Here is a 23,524-nt window from a genome sequence, read left to right as displayed (position 1 = left end):
TGGGCCTGGGCACACTTCAAGAAGTTTGACCCTTTATATAAGCCTAGAAATAGACTTCCAGGCCCAAGAGGTCAAACACAGTCATGCACAGCAAAGTAGCTCTGGGCCTGGGCACACTTCATTCCTCTTTGTACCTTTAAATCATACTACTACTACCAGACTTCCAGGCCCAAGAGGTCAAACACAGTCATGCCCAGCAAAGTAGCTCTGGGCCTGGGCACACTTCAATCACTTTGTGCCTTTAAATCATACTACTACTACCACCAGACTTCCAGGGCCAAGAGGTCAAACACAGTCATGCCCAGCAAAGTAGCTCTGGGCCTGGGCACACTTCAATCAATTTGTGCCTTTAAATCATACTACTACTACCAGACTTCCAGGGCCAAGAGGTCACACAGTCATGCCCAGCAAAGTAGCTCTGGGACTGGGCACACTTCAAGAAGTTTGACCCTTTATATAAGCCTAGAAATAGACTTCCAGGCCCAAGAGGTCAAACACAGTCATGCACAGCAAAGTAGCTCTGGGCCTGGGCACACTTCAAGAAGTTTGACCCTTTATATAAGCCTAGAAATAGACTTCCAGGCCCAAGAGGTCAAACACAGTCATGCACAGCAAAGTAGCTCTGGGCCTGGGCACACTTCAATCACTTTGTGCCTTTAAATCATACTACTACTACCACCAGACTTCCAGGGCCAAGAGGTCACACAGTCATGCACAGCAAAGTAGCTCTGGGCCTGGGCACACTTCAAGAAGTTTGACCCTTTATATAAGCCTAGAAATAGACTTCCAGGCCCAAGAGGTCAAACACAGTCATGCACAGCAAAGTAGCTCTGGGCCTGGGCACACTTCAAGAAGTTTGACCCTTTATATAAGCCTAGAAATAGACTTCCAGGCCCAAGAGGTCAAACACAGTCATGCCCAGCAAAGTAGCTCTGGGCCTGGGCACACTTCAATCACTTTGTGCCTTTAAATCATACTACTACTACCACTAGACGTCCAGGGCCAAGAGGTCACACAGTCATGCACAGCAAAGTAGCTCTGGGCCTGGACACACTTCAAGAAGTTTGACCCTTTATATAAGCCTAGAAATAGACTTCCAGGCCCAAGAGGTCAAACACAGTCATGCACAGCAAAGTAGCTCTGGGCCTGGGCACACTTCATTCACTTTGTACCTTTAAATCATACTAGTACTACCAGACTTCCAGGCCCAAGAGTTCAATCACATTCATGCCCAGCAAAGTAGCTCTGGGCCTGGGCACACTTCAATCACTTTGTGCCTTTAAATCATACTACTACTACCAGACTTCCAGGCCCAAGAGGTCAAACACAGTCATGCCCAGCAAAGTAGCTCTGGGCCTGGGCACACTTCAATCACTTTGTGCCTTTAAATCATACTACTACTACCACCAGACTTCCAGGGCCAAGAGGTCAAACACAGTCATGCCCAGCAAAGTAGCTCTGGGCCTGGGCACACTTCATTCACTTTGTACCTTTAAATCATACTACTACTACCAGACTTCCAGGCCCAAGAGGTCAAACACAGTCATGCCCAGCAAAGTAGCTCTGGGCCTGGGCACACTTCAATCACTTTGTGCCTTTAAATCATACTACTACTACCACCAGACTTCCAGGGCCAAGAGGTCAAACACAGTCATGCCAAGCAAAGTAGCTCTGGGCCTGGGCACACTTCAAGAAGTTTGACCCTTTATATAAGCCTAGAAATAGACTTCCAGGCCCAAGAGGTCAAACACAGTCATGCACAGCAAAGTAGCTCTGGGCCTGGGCACACTTCATTCACTTTGTACCTTTAAATCATACTACTACTACAAGACTTCCAGGCCCAAGAGGTCAAACACAGTCATGCCCAGCAAAGTAGCTCTGGGCCTGGGCACACTTCAATCACTTTGTGCCTTTAAATCATACTACTACTACCACCAGACTTCCAGGGCCAAGAGGTCAAACACAGTCATGCCCAGCAAAGTAGCTCTGGGCCTGGGCACACTTCAAGAAGTTTGACCCTTTATATAAGCCTAGAAATAGACTTCCAGGCCCAAGAGGTCAAACACAGTCATGCACAGCAAAGTAGCTCTGGGCCTGGGCACACTTCAAGAAGTTTGACCCTTTATATAAGCCTAGAAATAGACTTCCAGGCCCAAGAGGTCAAACACAGTCATGCCCAGCAAAGTAGCTCTGGGCCTGGGCACACTTCAATCACTTTGTGCCTTTAAATCATACTACTACTACCACCAGACTTCCAGGGCCAAGAGGTCAAACACAGTCATGCCCAGCAAAGTAGCTCTGGGCCTGGGCACACTTCAAGAAGTTTGACCCTTTATATAAGCCTAGAAATAGACTTCCAGGCCCAAGAGGTCAAACACAGTCATGCACAGCAAAGTAGCTCTGGGCCTGGGCACACTTCAAGAAGTTTGACCCTTTATATAAGCCTAGAAATAGACTTCCAGGCCCAAGAGGTCAAACACAGTCATGCACAGCAAAGTAGCTCTGGGCCTGGGCACACTTCAATCACTTTGTGCCTTTAAATCATACTAATACTACCACCAGAATTCCAGGGCCAAGAGGTCACACAGTCATGCACAGCAAAGTAGCTCTGGGCCTGGGCACACTTCAAGAAGTTTGACCCTTTATATAAGCCTAGAAATAGACTTCCAGGCCCAAGAGGTCAAACACAGTCATGCACAGCAAAGTAGCTCTGGGCCTGGGCACACTTCAAGAAGTTTGACCCTTTATATAAGCCTAGAAATAGACTTCCAGGCCCAAGAGGTCAAACACAGTCATGCCCAGCAAAGTAGCTCTGGGCCTGGGCACACTTCAATCACTTTGTGCCTTTAAATCATACTACTACTACCACCAGACGTCCAGGGCCAAGAGGTCACACAGTCATGCACAGCAAAGTAGCTCTGGGCCTGGACACACTTCAAGAAGTTTGACCCTTTATATAAGCCTAGAAATAGACTTCCAGGCCCAAGAGGTCAAACACAGTCATGCCCAGCAAAGTAGCTCTGGGCCTGGGCACACTTCATTCACTTTGTACCTTTAAATCATACTACTACTACTACTACCAGACTTCCAGGCCCAAGAGGTCAAACACAGTCATGCCCAGCAAAGTAGCTCTGGGCCTGGGCACACTTCAATCACTTTGTGCCTTTAAATCATACTACTACTACCAGACTTCCAGGCCCAAGAGGTCAAACACAGTCATGCCCAGCAAAGTAGCTCTGGGCCTGGGCACACTTCATTCACTTTGTGCCTTTAAATCATACTACTACTACCACCAGAATTCCTGGGCCAAGAGGTCACACAGTCATGCACAGCAAAGTGGCTCTGGGCCTGGGCACACTTCAAGAAGTTTGACCCTTTATATAAGCCTAGAAATAGACTTCCAGGCCCAAGAGTTCAAACACAGTCATGCACAGCAAAGTAGCTCTGGGCCTGGGCACACTTCAATCACTTTGTGCCTTTAAATCATACTACTACTACCACCAGAATTCCAGGGCCAAGAGGTCACACAGTCATGCACAGCAAAGTAGCTCTGGGCCTGGGCACACTTCAAGAAGTTTGACCCTTTATATAAGCCTAGAAATAGACTTCCAGGCCCAAGAGGTCAAACACAGTCATGCACAGCAAAGTAGCTCTGGGCCTGGGCACACTTCAAGAAGTTTGACCCTTTATATAAGCCTAGAAATAGACTTCTAGGCCCAAGAGGTCAAACACAGTCATGCACAGCAAAGTAGCTCTGGGCCTGGGCACACTTCATTCACTTTGTACCTTTAAATCATACTACTAATACCACCAGACTTCCAGGCCCAAGAGGTCAAACACAGTCATGCCCAGCAAAGTAGCTCTGGGCCTGGGCACACTTCAATCACTTTGTGCCTTTAAATCATACTACTACTACCACCAGACTTCCAGGGCCAAGAGGTCAAACACAGTCATGCCCAGCAAAGTAGCTCTGGGCCTGGGCACACTTCAAGAAGTTTGACCCTTTATATAAGCCTAGAAATAGACTTCCAGGCCCAAGAGGTCAAACACAGTCATGCACAGCAAAGTAGCTCTGGGCCTGGGCACACTTCAAGAAGTTTGACCCTTTATATAAGCCTAGAAATAGACTTCCAGGCCCAAGAGGTCAAACACAGTCATGCACAGCAAAGTAGCTCTGGGCCTGGGCACACTTCAATCACTTTGTGCCTTTAAATCATACTAATACTACCACCAGAATTCCAGGGCCAAGAGGTCACACAGTCATGCACAGCAAAGTAGCTCTGGGCCTGGGCACACTTCAAGAAGTTTGACCCTTTATATAAGCCTAGAAATAGACTTCCAGGCCCAAGAGGTCAAACACAGTCATGCACAGCAAAGTAGCTCTGGGCCTGGGCACACTTCAAGAAGTTTGACCCTTTATATAAGCCTAGAAATAGACTTCCAGGCCCAAGAGGTCAAACACAGTCATGCCCAGCAAAGTAGCTCTGGGCCTGGGCACACTTCAATCACTTTGTGCCTTTAAATCATACTACTACTACCACCAGACGTCCAGGGCCAAGAGGTCACACAGTCATGCACAGCAAAGTAGCTCTGGGCCTGGACACACTTCAAGAAGTTTGACCCTTTATATAAGCCTAGAAATAGACTTCCAGGCCCAAGAGGTCAAACACAGTCATGCCCAGCAAAGTAGCTCTGGGCCTGGGCACACTTCATTCACTTTGTACCTTTAAATCATACTACTACTACTACTACCAGACTTCCAGGCCCAAGAGGTCAAACACAGTCATGCCCAGCAAAGTAGCTCTGGGCCTGGGCACACTTCAATCACTTTGTGCCTTTAAATCATACTACTACTACCAGACTTCCAGGCCCAAGAGGTCAAACACAGTCATGCCCAGCAAAGTAGCTCTGGGCCTGGGCACACTTCATTCACTTTGTGCCTTTAAATCATACTACTACTACCACCAGAATTCCTGGGCCAAGAGGTCACACAGTCATGCACAGCAAAGTGGCTCTGGGCCTGGGCACACTTCAAGAAGTTTGACCCTTTATATAAGCCTAGAAATAGACTTCCAGGCCCAAGAGTTCAAACACAGTCATGCACAGCAAAGTAGCTCTGGGCCTGGGCACACTTCAATCACTTTGTGCCTTTAAATCATACTACTACTACCACCAGAATTCCAGGGCCAAGAGGTCACACAGTCATGCACAGCAAAGTAGCTCTGGGCCTGGGCACACTTCAAGAAGTTTGACCCTTTATATAAGCCTAGAAATAGACTTCCAGGCCCAAGAGGTCAAACACAGTCATGCACAGCAAAGTAGCTCTGGGCCTGGGCACACTTCAAGAAGTTTGACCCTTTATATAAGCCTAGAAATAGACTTCTAGGCCCAAGAGGTCAAACACAGTCATGCACAGCAAAGTAGCTCTGGGCCTGGGCACACTTCATTCACTTTGTACCTTTAAATCATACTACTAATACCACCAGACTTCCAGGCCCAAGAGGTCAAACACAGTCATGCCCAGCAAAGTAGCTCTGGGCCTGGGCACACTTCAATCACTTTGTGCCTTTAAATCATACTACTACTACCACCAGACTTCCAGGGCCAAGAGGTCACACAGTCATGCCCAGCAAAGTAGCTCTGGGCCTGGGCACACATTTTCAGGCCATTCGACCTTTTAAATAATGGAAATGCCAGACCTCCAGTCCCAAGAGGCCACACATTCGTACCCAGCAAAGTATGTTTAAAACTGGGAACAAATCAGACCCTTTCTGTCATTCAAAGCAATGGGCCTCCAACTCACAACCACATGCCCATTGAAGGGCACCCTCACCCAGCCACCTTGCCCCTTCTGGAATAACCACACCTCCAGGGCACCACATGCCAATCTCTCCTGCCCAGTAAACTGCAACCTCTCCAATCCAGGCCATGCCCCACACACACACACACACACACACACACACACACACACACACACACACTCAGACACAGACACACACACCGTCTCCCCTTATACCGTCCAGGGACGCACCCCTCCACAAACCTGGCGCACCAGCCGAACCTTGCGGGCCCAGACTTAAGCACTCCCTCCTCGGACTACACTTTTTAAGCCTGCCCCGCTCGACCTCCAGGCCACTGGTTCTTTTTGGGACTTAGGCTCTGGCGCGCCCGTCCTCGTGGCCACTGGTTCTTTTTGGGACTTAGGCTCTGGCGCACCCATCCTCGCGGCCACTGGTTCTTTTTGGGACTTAGGCTCTGGCGCACCCATCCTCGCGGCCACTGGTTCTTTTTGGGACTTAGGCTCTGGCGCGCCCGTCCTCGCGGCCACTGGTACACTCGCTGGCAAGAGGGGAAAAAAAATAAAAATTGTGGGGAACCTCGTCCCACACAGTTCCAGCAGTGTGCTGTGTCACGCTGCCAAAATATTGGATCAAGGGCTGACTTTCAATGGATCGCAGCGACGTAGCTGCTCTGCCACTCACGAGACCCTGGCCCAGAATCAGGTCGTTTACAGGGCATTTAGCACCAAGTTCTCCATGAAAATGAGGTGCGGTGATCGGAGAGAGTGCAGCCCCCTTGTAGCTGCATCCCTTACCCGCTCACGTGTGGCTTTGCTCACCAGGGTCCCCCGGAGGGGAGTCCCTGCCTAACCCAGCCCAACCGAAGTACCGCGGCGCTGCGGTATCGTCACCTTTAAGGGGGATTCTGACTTAGAAGCGTTCAGTCATAATCCCACAGATGGTAGCTTCGCACCAGTGGCTCCTCAGCCAAGCACATGCACCAAATGTCTGAACCTGCAGTTCCTCTCGTACTGAGCAGGATTACTATTGCAACAACACATCATCACTAGGGTAAAACTAACCTGTCTCACGATGGTCTAAACCGATCTCACGTTCCCTGTTAGTGGGTGAACAATCCAACGCTTGGTGAATTCTGCTTCACAATGATAGGAAGAGCCGGCATCGAAGGATCAAAAAGCGACGTCGCTATGAACGCTTGGCCACCACAAGCCAGTTATCCCTGGTAACTTTTGGTAACTTTTCTGACACCTCCTGCTTAAAACCCAAAAAGCCAGAAGGATCGTGAGGTGGAGGCTGCAAAAAAAAATGTACTTCGAAACGACTGTTGTCATTTTCGGCAATCATTCCACATACTACTAACACATACTACTAGGGGTCTGTGAAATAGCCAATCATTATTTAATTTGCATTAAAAATCAACAGAATAATAAAAGACAATTATCTCTAGTTGCAGCTCTATTTTGTTCTGATAGAAGGGACAGTATGCATAATTAGAAAAATATTTGAATCTTTTGTTTACTGTAAAAGAAGGCTTGCATTTTAAAAGTTAATGCAATGGCCTTTTATTATCTAGCTATACATTGAGTATCAAAAATTACACATTACAACTGCTTAAACTTCATAACTGGAAAGCGAGCTCAACATAGCTCAGTTCGCCAGAACCACCACTAAAACACAGCTAATTAGCTAGCTAGCTAATGTTCACAAGCTACTAGCTAAACAAGATAGCGAGCTAACAATTAGCGAACGCTCGCCAGTTCAATTCACTAGAACCACTAATCTAAACCACCAAGTTAGCTGGAGAACTAAGTTAACGTTAGCTAAAAGTTAACTATCACTAGCGAAACTTAGGTTTCACTATCTTATCTAATTCATTGGTACTATAAATGAAAAACTAACACAAAATACACAGTACACAACTTGACTAGCTAGCTACGCGGCCACCTCAGGAAGCTCCACAGTAAAGGGCAGTTCACCAAAGTTCTCTTGGTGTCAGCAACTGTCAGCAACTGAGCAATTGTAAGTAGCAAGTGAAATTGCACAGTTTCACACAATGTTTAGCATAACTAACGACTAAACATTAAAAAAAAAACAAAATAAAATAAAAATTATATATATATATATATATATATATATATATATATATATATATATATATATATATATATATATATTAGCTGTATACGATCAATATTCAATTTTTAATGTTTACTGTGTGTGTTAATATTAGGCTAGTAATATCCTGTGATTATATCCTGTGATTAATATCCAGCATCTCAGATTGAAAAAGAAAGAAAGAACGCAGAGAAGAACAGAATAACTATATATATATATATATATATATATATATATATATATATATATTATATATAAATAGAATCTTTGTCGGCTGAAGATCTCTAGGGACCGAATACACATTGCTGGGTCATATGTCTCTGCATGTTCCAAATGGGAAACCATAAGGTGGAGGAGGAGTTGAGCAAAGAGACCCTGGGTGAATGTCGGAGAAAGACTTGGGAGGACAACCGACGGAAGGCTGCACGTGTGGGGCGGTGTATTGGTGGTATAGACCTCGAGCTAGCAGTGTGAGAACTGCAGAGGGAGAATGTGGAGATCAAAGCTGAATTGAGCAGGCTGAGAGCACATCTTGAGAAAGTAGGAAAAGGGAAACACTTAATTACACTGCAGTGCATATCCAATGAAGCAATGTTCTGCTATATACAGGAGATGGTTTTAGATTGAAATAAGGAACTATAATTAAAATCCAGGTAAATAGTGAGCATAACTGTGTTAGGGCAAATCAACAAATGGATTGCCTATGACACTACAATATCACAGTCTAACTTATATTATATTTTTGATAGTAGATCAAAGTGTGTGCACATGCATGTATTTAATAGTGATGCTAAATTAAATGCTTTTTCACAGTTGGAAAGCCCAAGGCCCAGTTTGCCCCTGGAGTCTCCAAAACCATGAGACAACAGGTTTCCCTCACTCTCCCTCAGACAGCCTACCAGATTTGCACCTGGTGAGCCCCACTGGCTCCAAGAAGCCCCATCATCCAGACCCTACAGGCCTTGCTGTCCACTACTGCCTCCCCTGTCCTTTCACTCAGATGTGAGGGCAACACCAAATGCACAGGAGAAGCTGTTCAAGGAGACACATGAGAAGACACATGAGAAGAAGAAACTGAAACGTCAACAAAAAGACATAGAGCAGACAACGAAAGAAGTGAATGGAGCCACAGAAGCAAGAAAATGTGAGGAGAAGAGATTTCGAATTATGATTGTATGGAAAGGATTTAAAGGAATTAAGTCTTTCTTTCAAAAATAGCTGTGTGGTATAGAATTTGATGTCCTTTCCATATTAACATAACTTTACTCCTTTATTGTATGCAATAAGCCTGCCAAAATAATTTTCCAGGCATTTTTCATAGATTTTTAATTGATTTAAAATATGAACGTCTAATTTCTCATTTCAAAATGTGCTTATTAGTTCATGTCTGTTTTATAATATAAATAAAGATATTTTATTGAATAAGTGAAAAGTCTGGCATCAGCTTAATAGGTACAGTTGGACCATTTAAGTCCATTTAAGTGTTCCAAGTAAGATCATTTCATGATTTATTGACAAAATATTAAAAATGTATAGTTTTGAAAGAATTAACATTTATTCAGTAAGAGGTTCAGGAGTAGAAAAAATGTTAAAAAGCCCCCTAGTCCCCCAGTCCCAGAGTCACATGCAAGGTTTAACCATCAAATATTAAAACCCTGAGAAATGTTCAGTCTGAGATCTGAGTGAATAGTGTAAGCAAGAGATTTGTCCAACCATCCATGTTCTGTCACAAAAAAATGGGGTTCCGGTCTGGACCTCCTTGACACCAAGAATTGTGCAACCGCTTCCCTTTGTAGATGATGAATCTGCCCAACAACATTCCCAGTGATGTGGACGGTTATCTGTTCCCTCCTAATTCCACCTGTAGTCTGCTACATAATCTTACAGGATTTGTCATGGAGCAGTGACAAATCCTGTCTCATCTACATTGTAGATATTCTGGGGTTTTGTTGTGAAATCTGTGAGATAAGCATATCAAAGCAGTGGGTGAATATTCCAGTATCAGCTGAGGTCCTCACTGTAGCCACAGGAAACTTCTGATTTATGAATGGTCTGCTCAGGATGATCTCACATAAAACAATAAAATCATTTTCTCCCATTGGGGAAAGGGCTCTGAATTCCACTAGCCAGATTATAATCCAGAACAAGATGTAAAACATCTGTTTCAGTGAAGCTCCAACCCCAGTCACACATGACCTGCCAGGATTGTAAGAACACATGGACACATTAGCCTAAGCCATTTTATGATCACATCGTAAGTTCATATTTGTCATTCATTTATTCCATCAAACAGCATTTATTTTGCATATCATAATTTCTTACTTGCAGCCAGTACAGTGAAAACTGATGCAAGTTTGTACTCCTCATTAAAACACTCTAAGGTCATCTCAAAGGGAGTGTAGTGGGCTTAAATGGTTTCAAAGTGACTAATGGTGAAAAAAGACAATGTGTTCATTTTTAAATAAAAAATAGATTTACATGCATGGAGCCTAAATATAACGTGGACTAAGAATCATATTATTATTTTGCCCACGTAGAGAAATATTAAGTTATTCTAATTCAAGGATTGCTTGTTGCCTATGGTTGGCATGCTTTTTGTAGTGCTGTATCATTTAAACCCACCTTTTAAAGAATCAAATTTTTAAAAATATTCAGATGTCCAGAAACTAGATGTCTGCTTATTTGTTAACATGTAAATGTAATTAGAAAACTCTGTGTACATACGTGGTAATGCTTAAATATAGGTGTATCTGCCAGTGAAGTTAATGCTTTGACCTTTAGATTAGCTGTGATGCTGAGACAGGCAGGGCAGGACACAAGCGTGTTGTCGAACTTTGTTTATTAGGAGGAGCAGAAACATTATCCAAGAGCAGGTTACCAGAATACATGATAAACAAAAAACAAAGTGAGGCTAACCAGGAAGAAGAAAACACAGAGGTAAAAGTAAGATAACACAGATATTAAGAACACGGGAACGGAGAACAATATGGAAAACGAACAGGCAGAGCAAGAATACATATGGTAGAACTCCAATGTAGTGATGGCATGTTAGATACTGAGGCATCAAAGCTCACTATTGCAAAGCACATTGATTCAACACTGTATTGAAGATTGTATCAAAGTTACTATTAGCATATGACTAATGGGGTCTAAGCATCAAACATCATCTAAACACTGGATGAAGTGGCACTGTTTCACAGGTTTGGCACTGTCCTATAACTTGCAAGCTATAAGAGAGTGTAAAATCTCCAGACATCTTTTTCCCACAAAATTTGAAATATGGAAAATATGGAAGCAAATCTTTCCATATGAGGATAAATAACATAAATTGATCAAGTACCATTTCTTAATACACAGAAATTAAAGCATTAAAATCTCATTTGACATAATATAAATGCAGTTACCAAAAAGTGGCTGAAAATAAGCAGGAAACTGGGCGTGTTTTAAAAACTTATATACATTTACATACACTTATATATACATTTATGTGTGTTTTGGAAAGTTTCCAAGATGTCATTTTGTGCCAGCATTGTTTAGGTTTTATTGAGACTCCTGTGTCAAGTAATCAACATATTACAGTCCATGGTTCTTTACCTCAGGTGTGTTATGACAGAATAAAATGACTTTCTGGAGGAAACTGGTAAATTCAGGTGATATATTTATATTAATCTGAAATTAACTGCCCTGCCACTGTGTGTGTGTGTGTTTTATTTTCTCAGTGATGACAGGCTGCTGCTGAGGCTGCTCCACTGCGGCAGTGTTTCTGACCTCCAGCAGGGGGCAGCAGCAGCAGATCTGCTCTCTGCTCTGCAGCACAGACTGGACTTCTGCAGCTCTGCTCTGGACCTGACAGCAAACACACAGACAAACACACTGACTCTGAGCACCGAGGACTGCACAGTCGTCTCTATGGTCAACCAGAGAGCTCACACATACATACATACATACACACACACACACACACACACACACACACACACACACACACACACACACACACACACACACACACACACACACAGCTCACGCTGCATGACTGTGAGATAGAGGAGGCTGGAGTGGAGCTACTCTTCCCCATTTTACACACAGTAACCCTGCAGTAAGTCACTGACTCACAACACTACACAAACTACGGAAACATTCTGGAAAAGGGGAAAGAATTTTATCAATTGAAACAAAATGTGTGTAAATAGCATTCATGTTAGTAGTTTTGTGAGGGTGTTAGTGTTTTGTGACTCTACATGTTGGTGAATTTTGTGTGTGTTCAACTGCAGTAAAGCCACGCTGCTCCAGTTCCTGTCTCTTGTCTGTGTGGGTACTGATTTGGAGTGTGTGAGACGCGCTGCGGCTGTCTCCCGGGCCCTGGGTGAGATGGTGGACCTCAGTCAGACCTGGCTGGACCAACAGGCCTGTAGGTCACTGGCGCTGTTTCTGGAACATTCTGAAGGGCTGTCAGAACTGGACTTTAACCATTGTCAGCTCACTGACCACTGCCTGTAGCTGCTGTTCCCACACCTGCACAAAGCCCACGTCCTGGAGTGAGTGGATAAGAGAGAGGAGGGATGTGTAGAGAGTCTGATGTTGAGTCCACAGTGAACACTAACATGGATATAACACATTTTATTTTTTTTCTCACAATTTAACACAATATCCAGCATGTGACTGAATGTAGAAGCTGTGTGTGTTCATTGGAAAGCATTGTATGTTCCTTGAAAGGCTCTATATAAATGTAACTTTGCTCATTCAGTCATATCTTGTGTTCCGTCAAGGACATTTTTTCGAAAACAAACAACAAAAAGCCTGACTTTCTTGTTGATTTTATTTCTCTCACTGGCTGCCTGGTTCACTGATCACTGCCTGTCCTTGGCAGGATAGACCTCTGTGGTTTACAGCAAATCCAGACAGCTTGTAGAATCACATGTTCTCATTAAAAAGAGAGATAAGGCACAACAGACCCTTTATGATTTGCAGTTTCATGCCTGATAGATAACAAGTCATGCGTACAAGAACTGAAAGAAATGATATTTTGTTTAAAATGTCAAAATGCATAATTATCTGGCCATTAATGGCTCAGTTCCACTGACACAAATATACTATTTATTTATTTGCTTATTTATTCATTTGCTAATTCAGTCATTCATTTATTCATTCATTTGTTCATTAGTTTCATTCATTGACATGTAAACCTACAGGTTCTTGTACTACTACATTGAAATTTAGTAGAGGGGTGTCTGTAATGTGGTAATTATAATCCATCTAATTTCAGCCTCATTCACAATGACATCACTGATGTGCCAGCAAAGAGGATCTATGATACTGTCTCCACCAACAACAATATTCACAATGTGAGGTAACTGTGAGGTAACTCTGTATGTGTGTGTGTGTGTGTGTGTGTGTGTGTGTGTGTGTGTGTGTGTGTGTGTGTGTGTGTTTGTGTTTAGGCATGTAACATAAGGCTGTGCTTGGACTCAGTCGGTTTCTCATTTTGGAAATAACCTCTCTGGCTTTGGAGAAAACTCTTTCACATGGTACTGAGGAGGCACAAGTATCCCACAGCAAGCCTGTAGAGGTTTGGATATATGCACCTCTGCCTAACCCAGTACTGGAGGGGATCCTGTGTTCTGCTGATGTTCTGTTCTGCCAGGTATCTCTGTACTTCAACTGTGGCATCAGCAGTGCCATTGTGAGTTTTTTCTGGCCTCCATGAGCATGGCATCAAAATGACACCACAGTTTGTTTCCTGAGAAGCAAAAACAGATCATATGAATGAGGATCATAACTCTGAAATGGACTTTAAACCAATGCAAAAATACTAACCAGGTCTTTCAGGTACAGCATCCTATGATATTGAAGCTGCAGCTGGGGTTGAATGTGACTGTCTAGATCCTATTACATTGGCACATTGCAAGGCGAGTCATTTTATTGCTTCATCTGCCTTTGTTGGGCAGCACAGATAGCACAGCACTCCAGAATCATGTACTAGAGCATGGTGTGTCCACCGGGGGTAGGTGGGGTGGTTGGAAGAGCATAAAAGACTGTTGTTACTGTAAAGATTCATTTAGACCTTTCATTAGGACTGTTATTCTTTTTTTTAGGTGGGGGGTGTATTTAATGAAATAATAATGAAAAATTAATAGATGAATTCATACCAACTCAAATTTCCTGGTAAAGAAATAATTTGTAAGGTAAAAGTTATTTTGAGAGTGATGTTAAGGATTTTTTTTTAAATGTTAATTATAATTTCATATTAGAATAATTCTAACATCTACGGGATGATCTGAGGGTTAAAGAAACAAGAGGTGGATCTTATGGGCAATAATGCAAAAGTCATTATTGTAGTACAAGACGCTTTCTTCTAGCTAAGTGATCTGCTGCGTTTCAGTTTGAGTCATGTAGAATTCTAAAGACAGAAAGTCTTAATTCTGGCATAAAATAAAACTGAAGGGGGAAACATACTTTGAGTTAGCACCAGTAGTTATTGATTTTTTTTAACAACAAAAAAGACAAACATAATGTTTTAGTGGTGCTGGTTTAGACAAAAACATCTTGCTATAATCATCATCCATTTAACTTGCTGTAACGTTGAGCGGTAAGGAGGTGGATGCATGTGCGGAGAGGAGTGAGATTTATTATGGGCAAATCCAAAATCAGAGTCATTTATATGGTCTGGGGTCATAGAGCCGACACGGAGAGTACTGGGATACATTACAAAACAAAAACACACGAAGGCAAACTAGGGAAACAGGCTATAACTAAGACAAGGGAACACTCAGGACTGGGAAACACAAAGGCATGAAGTACAAAGAAACAACCTTCAAACAGTCAAACATTCATTCAACAGTCAAACAAACAATGAAACAATGAACAGCCATGACCAAGGCACACAAGAGGGTTTAAGTACATGAAATTCACAAAACTAGAAACGAGGGACAGGTGTAAGCAATCAATGTGAGGACAAACCAAAACTATGGAATGCAACAAAACACAAGACATGAAACAAAACAAATTACATGGAAGGGACTGATCGTGACACTTGCCCAGTGAATTTAAATGAAAAAAGTTACACCGAGTTGAGATTTTATTTATTTTATGTAACACTAAACAAGTTTGCGAAATTAAAAAAGTTTGCCCCGTTGTCCATTTGGTTGGAAACCAAAACACTGTCTAACTGGCATATTGATCCCCTTTTTCCGATCAAGCTCGTCCATTCTCACTGTCTACTGGAGAGGAGGTCACTGGTACCAGAGTCTCTGCTTCATCTGCACAAACTGCAACATGATTTGCCAGACTGAAAAATCTGTTATGTCTTCAAGTTTCTTTTTAAGAAATGTATCAATTTTGTGTTTGTGTGGGCTATAATCAAATGCGATCTTTTCTACTGTATACATGTTAACTAGCCACAGATGAAAAAGCTTGTACAAGAAAATGATTAAATAAAGGCCAAATCTTTAAAAAGTGGTCTTGAAATGTGACACAAATCAACAGAACAATCATTTGCATTATATTGTCACAAATTTAAAAATTATGACAATATTCAATAATGTCATTTATCAGCCCAAGTTAAATTGGTGACCAGGTGAATTAATTTACTTTATCCAGCAGATAAAGCACACAGTGATAATCATGTAGTGTAAGCTGGATAGATAACATGAATTTGATGTGCTAAAACTGTACTGAGATTTCTGCAGCTTGTCACCCCTGAATAATGATAAATCGGCTTATAGAAGCAAAGTGATTGTTGTTTGGTGCTGCACACTTAAGATGAGTTAAAACTTTTTGTTTTGTTTTAGCCATTTGACAGTTTTTCAGTGTCAGGTCTGCCCTCATTCATCAACCTGGATGCACCACCAGCTATAACCGCCAAAGATCATCTGAATTCTAACTGTTTCCAGAACTGGTTCAGAGGTGAGTCTACCTATTAGTCTACAGTCATTACCCAGGCCTAAACCCCTATCTTTGTGGAGTCTTGCCATCCTTTCATTGTGGGCATTTCTGAAACTTTTTTTCCCGGTGTTTTTTTTTTGCTACCTGTTTTTTTTTTGTCTCTGTCTGCTTTTGATTTTAGACTTGCTTTATTTTAGTACTGTTGCTGTCTCCAATTATTTCCTGAACCTTTTGGTCTGTGCCTCTGATGGCGTTTTGCTGAGGGTTTGTATTAATAATAGGTTCTATACCATTAGGTCTAGTGGGTTTGTATTAATAAAAGGTTCTGTACCATTAGGTCTAGTGAGTTTGTATTATCTACTTGAGGGATAATGTTTGTCTCTGAAAATGTATTATCAGTATGTGCTTAACGCCCCTCTCTATTCCAAAGATGATCTGATTTCCATAATTCTCGTATTGCATAAGACATTTATTTCCATTAACTGTTTTAGCATTCAGGTGGTTGTTTTTCTTTGCAACAGTTATTGGCGTGAAATCTACTGTGCCATATACCCAAGATCCAAAGTCAAACGAATCCGCACATCAGGTGTTGAACCCATTCATAGTATTTTTCTGCTTATCTAATATGCCAATATTTTCTCGTAACCACCCCAACAAGTCCTAAAAACACTGAAACCTAAATACTTAGTAACTACAGTAAAGCTTGTGTCACTGTCTTAATTTACATTCTGCATTAGTTCATCAAATGGTTATTTATTGAGAGTGAGTCTGTATTTTTTAATTGAAAAAAATAAAACTTTGTCAGCATTAAACAGGTTTGTTATCTGGTTTGAAGGCTGTGGTTGTGCTATTTTTCTGGCCTTACTGGTCAACTAGTTTCTGTACCCAGTCATTCTATCAAGGGAGGTGTGTTGCTATTGAAATGTCTAATTTCCTTTATCTATTGAATTCATGACATACATTAGAATTACATTTATTATAGCTGCAGGTGGCAATTAAGGGGTCCAATCATTTTATCACAGCTGCACAACTTGGTTGCTGATCACATCCCACATTAAGTTCACCAGCCTCTGTGGTTGGTTTTAAGGTTTTGTTCCCAGGAATGTTGTATTTTAAATCTAATCTCTCAATTATATATATAAATATATATATTATTTGTTCTGATTTGACATGAGTAAGAAATATAGTTCCCCAGAAGGTCAGTTCACCCCAAATGTACTTGCATTCACAGTATGTTCATATATACCATTGAAGTTTGGTGATAATCTAACACTCTATGGCTAAGTTTTATGCTATTAATTAAGAAAAATCCTGCTCTTGGGGATTGACAGTTAAATACACATATTTTTGATCATTATTTACAAGAAGATCTGCATTTTTTACATTTAAAAGGTATCTCTAGATCAAAAGGTCACTGACTTGTTTAAAAGGTACATTTGACCAACTAATTTAGGTATCAAAAAACAGGCTAAATAGGTTTACGAAACGTATTGAACTTATTTGTGGAATAGTCACAAAGTATTGCACCACATTTCTCATGCACAATTTGAACACAATGGGATTGACTCATTTTTCTGTTTTTAAATACCTTTTCATATGTCAGAGGGGCTCTATTGGCAAAAATGTCCTATAATTGCCATGCTAGCTCAAAGTCCATAAATTGGTACTCATGTCAAGTTTCATAAGAATTACTCAAAGAAGTCTTAATTGTTTTCAGCTGTTTTGAATGAATCAGTACACCTTGGAAGGATTGATAGGTATGTAGGGGCCATACTCCATACAAATATCAACATGTTTCAGTCTCATCAACATTTTGATACCAAATTTGTGAAGATTGGAGAAAGGTCCTACGACTAGTGTGTTACAGTTCATCAGCAACATAAAAAGCAGTAGGATATTTAAATTCAAAGTAATTTCTACAAGAATCAACGTTATAGCAGTCCACTGAAGCCAGTTCTATGATTAGCCAATTACCTGAAAAACATTAGCCAATGTTTGAGTCATCCTTAGGAATCTTCCAGCTTGCTTACAGAAGCAGTATGCAAAATTTCATCTTGATCAGAAGAGCAGTTGTTGAGAAACAGTTATTTGCATATTATAATGCCCCATATTGACAAAACTGCTACATTTGGTAAGCTATCTCAAAGTCAATACTGGTATAAGTCTTTTAAATTTCATGAAATCTGAACATGTCCTTCAGGAGTGACAGCTAGTTAAAGTTAAAGTTAAAGCCTGACCTTTGTACTACTACTTTGTACTACTAATATTAGACTGGAATAGGACAGCTGTATTTTTTTATGTCAGGTTTTTGTTTAAATAATTATTGAGATTCAGACTCTTGCAAATATTTTCACACCAATTTCACAGATTGTGTGAAAATCCTAGGACTGGTTTGAAATTAGCAAAAACAAACAAACAAACAAACAAACAAAAAAAGTGAAATCTAGTGGGCAGAGCCTATCTGAATTCAGGAGAAGCTAAGGAAGAATAAAATAAAAATAAATAATATTATTTCTATATTCACCTCTGCCTTTTGTTTGGAATATCGGCAAATGTTACATTTAGTTTTAACTGCAGTTCATAAAGGAAAAAGGAAAAATACATTAGAGTCAGAACTTTTGTTTCTTTTGTTTTATTATTGTTTTGAATTATTGTATTGTCTTTTAGCACACGTTGGCAAATGTGTCCATCCTCTTCTCAATTGTCCTTGGACTTGTCCTCGGCCTCGCACAGCCAGGTGAAAAAGGCTGTCACGGATTTGAGGGCCACACCTTTGCCTCTTGTTTTGCTTGGACAGCAGCTGCTGGTGCACCTCCTGCTCCTCAAGTTTGGCCTCCTTATGGATTTGCTCGATGGTCTTGGGCCCGTGGTCAGCTCGCCGCGACACCCAGTTATGCTAGAAAAGCAAAATCAGCAGATGCATACTTTTGTATCACCATGCGCTGGAATGGCAAACACAAACACACAAACACAGGCAGAGTCTCTAACCAGTCGCAGGTTGATGACGTCCTGGAGCACGAACCGAATGCGTGAGGAAGCCCTCCTCTCCTTCACTGTCTTTTCTATATATTTAAAGTAATGATCCATTTTTGGAGAGAGAGAGAGAGAGAGAGAGAGAGAGAGAGAGAGAGAGAGAGAGAGAATGTAAGAGAAACGTCGACAAATTTCAGGTATTCTTCACCTTTCGGTTCGATCAGGTGTGCTCTCAGCTGAACTCATGTCGCAAGACGTTTATGACTCTTATGTAAACCCTGCTGCCTTGCACGTTGGTCAGTGCAGTTCACTGCCACTGTGGGTGTAGCTGTGTTGTCATCAGCTGCACTTGGCTTTGGGGAATCCAGGGTGCAGCAGCAGGAGGCGGCAAACGTGGAGGAGGCTGTGAGAGCAAAACCTTCTAACAGCTGACCAGTCCTGAATAAAAGCCTTTCATTTTGTCAGCTGCAGTAGGAGCAGAGCTAACAACCACACTAACAACTTCACTAAACAACATGAACTTGGACACTTTTAAAATCATTGCCAAGGCCTAATAATACACTGATATCAGTGCAGCATGCTAGTCGCACTATAGATGAAGATCCTAATTAGTTGGCTACCCTGTAGTCAGAGTGCAGGCAACAGGCAAGCAACAGAAAACACTGACGGCAAAACTTTTATAGACAACATTTCAACATGCTTGTTTTTTGGTTAAAAGCTTGCATGGAGAAAAAAAAATACAATAAAAAAGACCAGGAAAATTGAACACAAATAACTGTCACACTAGTTGGTGGCTGAACTGTCAACATCACAACTGCTGTTCCTACTAGAGACAAAATGGACAGTCAAGATACAATATTCAAAACATCTTCATCCAGTTTCGATGTGTAAAGTACTTACTGTGAAAAATGCAACACAGACCAAATCTGGACAAAATGTGCACAGTCGCTGCACTGCACACTAGCACTCATGTACGCATGCACCGTAAACCTTTACATGACATATTAAAGATAAACCGATGCAAGTGATGAGCATCTGCTGAGAATATTAAACCAACCCAGACCAGGCCCGCGGCCTGCTTACCCTGGCCTTCTCCAAGTCCAGGTCTTTGCCGATGGCTGTGAGGAGGTGGCACAGACGCTCCAGGCTCTCCTCATTGTGGTTCATGAACAGCTTGACCACGCAGTCGTGCATGATGGCCTCTGACAACATGCGCAGCTTGAACAGCTCCCCGATGAAGTTGATGTTGCCGATGGACCGCCTGTGGGCCTTGTCCTTCGCCTCCTCCAGATCCTCCTCCAGCCTCTCCCGCTCGCTGGCCTTGCGAGGAGTAACCAGAACAAAGACAAAAGCAAGAAACAGCGCGTTTAGACCCGATAACGACCTGGCCGCCTCCCAGCACTGCTGCTGATTTCAGTCCCCTTTCTCCTGATCTGTGGGTTGGTGAGTCGGGTAAACTAGACAGGAGTGCTGCTTACTGAAGTGGCCGCTTCCAGCTGGTGCCCAGCTTCTCCAAAACATCATTGTTGACCTTGTCCTTCTCAAATTCCTTCTGACAGCGGTTCAGCAGCAGCTTTTGGAAACTCACAGTGCTGGTGGGCTTGTCTGCCATGGGCACTTTTAACTACACAGGAAAGACGTAGGAGAAACACTTGGGTATAAGACAGTGTTGAGAGTTCTGTTACTAAATAGAAGCTGATTAAAGCTCCATGTCACTTTAGAGTGGTTCGAACAGAGTTCACTTCTGTGTGGCATTTGCTTTTGTATGGAACTTCAGCAGCAATGTATGGGAACATGTTACTCACCATAGCCAGGCAGCTGCACATATTGCCATAGGCCATAGAGAAGCTGGGCTCATCGATGGCTTTTTCAAAAACCAGGTCAACCAAGCCTTTGAGGCGCTCCTCGGTGTCGATGCTGAGGTCCATCACCTGCTTCATCAGCTGGTTAAACATCTGCGGTGTCAGTTTGTTCAGGATACTGCGCACCTTCTAGAAAAGCTCCTGGAGAGGAAAACAGACTACCGACTAAGCTTTCCATTACAAAGAACCCAATCTTTTGTTAAATTCAGCAGTTCTTCCACATAATGACTAACTCCTCACTTTCACCAAATATTTACTCTGCCATTTGGAACTTCGTCATGAACAAAAATCACTCAGCTTTACTATATAGACTGATAAAGGCATCATACATCAATCACACTTTCCAAGAAGTGTAGCACTGGCAGCAAACAGTTTATCAAATCTTATCAACTAAAACCCCTCATGTGCTCTAAATTCAAATTAAAAGAAAACCCATTAGAACTACCTACAAGAATTTCAGATTTAATCAACATATAACTCCTACAAACAAAAAAAATATATACATAATAACCAAATCTGATCCAATAATAACCCTACCGACCAGACAATGCAATGAAGATCTGTCAGTCTCTCCAAATGCTGAATTGCACACAAATTTGCAAGAATATTTTTAACACAACCACTGGGTGTTAACTTATAATATATACAAGATCATCCACAGAATACACTACAATATCTACAATACTCTCTCACCAAAATCAACACCACAATCAACACAAGGAACAACAAGCACACAAGATCTGGCTCTCAGTATCATCACACCCCCTGTTTACACTAGAAACCAATGTCCCCCTGCATAGCTACATCCATGCACATTAAACAATTAAACGACTCCAATTCTTGAAGAGCATTTTTCAAAAAAAAAAAAAAATTAAGTAGCTTTCAAGCCCACCATAACAGGCTGTGACTCTGAAATCTGAAAACAGGGTATGGCGGAGTGAGGTGCTGACCTGAGTTTTCTGGGTCTCGGGGTTCTGTTTGTTCTCCCTTTTCATGCCAGGTTTCCAGGCATTCTCGGCCTTCTTCAGCTGCACCTCGTCGTTCACGGACATGTTGGTGATGATCTTGCGGGGAGACGGCCATCTCGGGCCTACACTGAGCAGCTGAAGCAACAAATGGATGCTCTTTATTATGGGCGGTAACAATGTCACAAAGACCTCGGTCACATAAGATGACCAGGCGCTCATTCATTTGTGACAGAAGAGAATGGATGAGTGGAGAGACCCACCGGTGCACCCCTGCCTCCAGGAATTGCCCTGCTGAAGTCTGCAGAGGCTGGGTTGAAGCCTGGGTGTCTGGCGATAATGCGAGGGTCCACCTGCTGCAGGGGCAGCTTGTTTTGTTTGATCTAGAAAAGAACAGAATCAAGTCGAAGTCCATCAGCCCCTCTCCATGGAATGGTTTTAAAGGTCCCCTAAGGCCAATGTTTTAGCAGGCTTATCTTGTCCAGTACCACATCAGAGATGGGAGGAAGCCCCTCTGGCTTCTGCATGCAGGCAGGCATGAAATGGAAGGCCAACAGGAAGTCTCTATCATACTGCCTCTTCACATCCTTCAGCTCTGGCTCTGCATGCAGAGATGGGTACAGTGAGCACCTGGAGAGAGGAATCACCTTTCTGTCAGGACACTGGTCCTGCCCCACAGGAGTGTCCTCTTTTGGCTTCTTCTAGGTGTTGGGTAAACTAATAGCTGTAAATCATAACAAATCAGTCTGGTGTCTTTTTAGTGTCCTAACATAACATGTCATGCATGTAGTTATTTACCTTGACTCAAGCTTTGCCTAAGATTGGGCTGTAAGATGGGCTCCACTTTATCCTCCAGCAAGACCTCTGGCTCCTTCCCAGTCTCTTTCAGCTTTGCCCCAGTGGAGGCTCCACAGGCCAGGCCTGCCTCTATAACACCCTGGCCTGGGAGAGTGAGGCCTGAAGGAGCAGCAGTGCCGGAAGGCAATGAGGGCGTCAACCGCCTCTCCGGCTGCTGGACTTGCAGCCTTCGCCGGACAGTGGACCTCCAGGGCCAGGCCGACATTGACATTCCACTGCTCTGCTACCTGGCTGTTCAGCTGCTGGGATTTGAGGTAGAAAATGCGAGGATAATGAGGGTGTGGACATAAAAACTAGCAAAAGACAGAAAAGATGGAGAAAGAGAGAGAGAGTGAGAGAGAGAGAAAGAGAGAGAGAGAGAGATACTGCACACACATGCAGAAGAAAGGGAATGGCAATGAGGGTGGGGGGTGAGCACAGCACAGCACAGCACAGCATAATTAGAGAAGTAAGTAGAGAAAGAGGCAAAGAGAGAGAGAGAGGAAATGAGAAAGCACAAGAGGGCAAAAGATCCAGCCGCAAAGGCACAAAATGTGTCTGTGTGTGTGGAGGTGGGGGGGGGGGGGGTGAAGACACAAAGACAGCAAGAGACAGCAGACAAGCATGGGGTGCTTAAATAAATGGGCAGGAGAAATAGAGAAAGCGAGGAAAGGGGAACGCTGTTAACATTTAGGGAAAGAGGACACAAAGTAAGTGCAACAGCGCAGTAGTGAGTGTTCCCTTTACAGAGAGGCCTTTCCTCAGAGGAGCTGAGGTGCTCAGGGTTTGGCTGAATCTTTCTTACAGGGCCTTTACGTGGGCTGTCTGTGTAGAGGGAACACGAGGGAAGATCAGGAGGTTTCGAGTGGCTGTGAGGGAGAACTAAGATGGAGGCAGACGAAAGAATAGGCACGGCAAGTCGGAACATCAAAACACATCTGAGAAGTCTTCTTAAATCAGAACAGCCACAATCACACAAGCTACTGGAACAAGACAAATATGACGGAGGAGGGTCAACGGTGCGACCGAATCACTGAAGGAGGAAGAGAGAATGGCTGGAAATCAAACTACACCATCAGCTTTTGTT

The 23,524-nt window shown here is 42.7% G+C and overlaps 1 long non-coding RNA gene across 1 annotated transcript; it reads right to left on the bottom strand.

The window, feature by feature from the left end:
- Positions 1-21,614: 21,614 nt before the first annotated feature.
- LOC145655951 (uncharacterized) lies at positions 21,615-22,467 on the bottom strand. The gene is made up of 3 exons (XR_014121768.1): positions 22,399-22,467; positions 21,864-22,201; positions 21,615-21,738 (listed from the first exon to the last, which is right to left on the bottom strand). It is a non-coding gene; the product is annotated as an uncharacterized LOC145655951 (long non-coding RNA).
- Positions 22,468-23,524: the final 1,057 nt, after the last annotated feature.

The sequence above is a fragment of the Electrophorus electricus genome, unplaced genomic scaffold (assembly GCF_041902795.1).
Source record: "Electrophorus electricus isolate QZ-2024a unplaced genomic scaffold, ASM4190279v1 Scaffold41, whole genome shotgun sequence".
NCBI classification, from domain to species: Eukaryota; Metazoa; Chordata; class Actinopteri; order Gymnotiformes; family Gymnotidae; genus Electrophorus; species Electrophorus electricus.
Note: the sequence above shows the minus strand (reverse complement) of the source record. Positions and strands in the feature narration are given on the sequence as shown.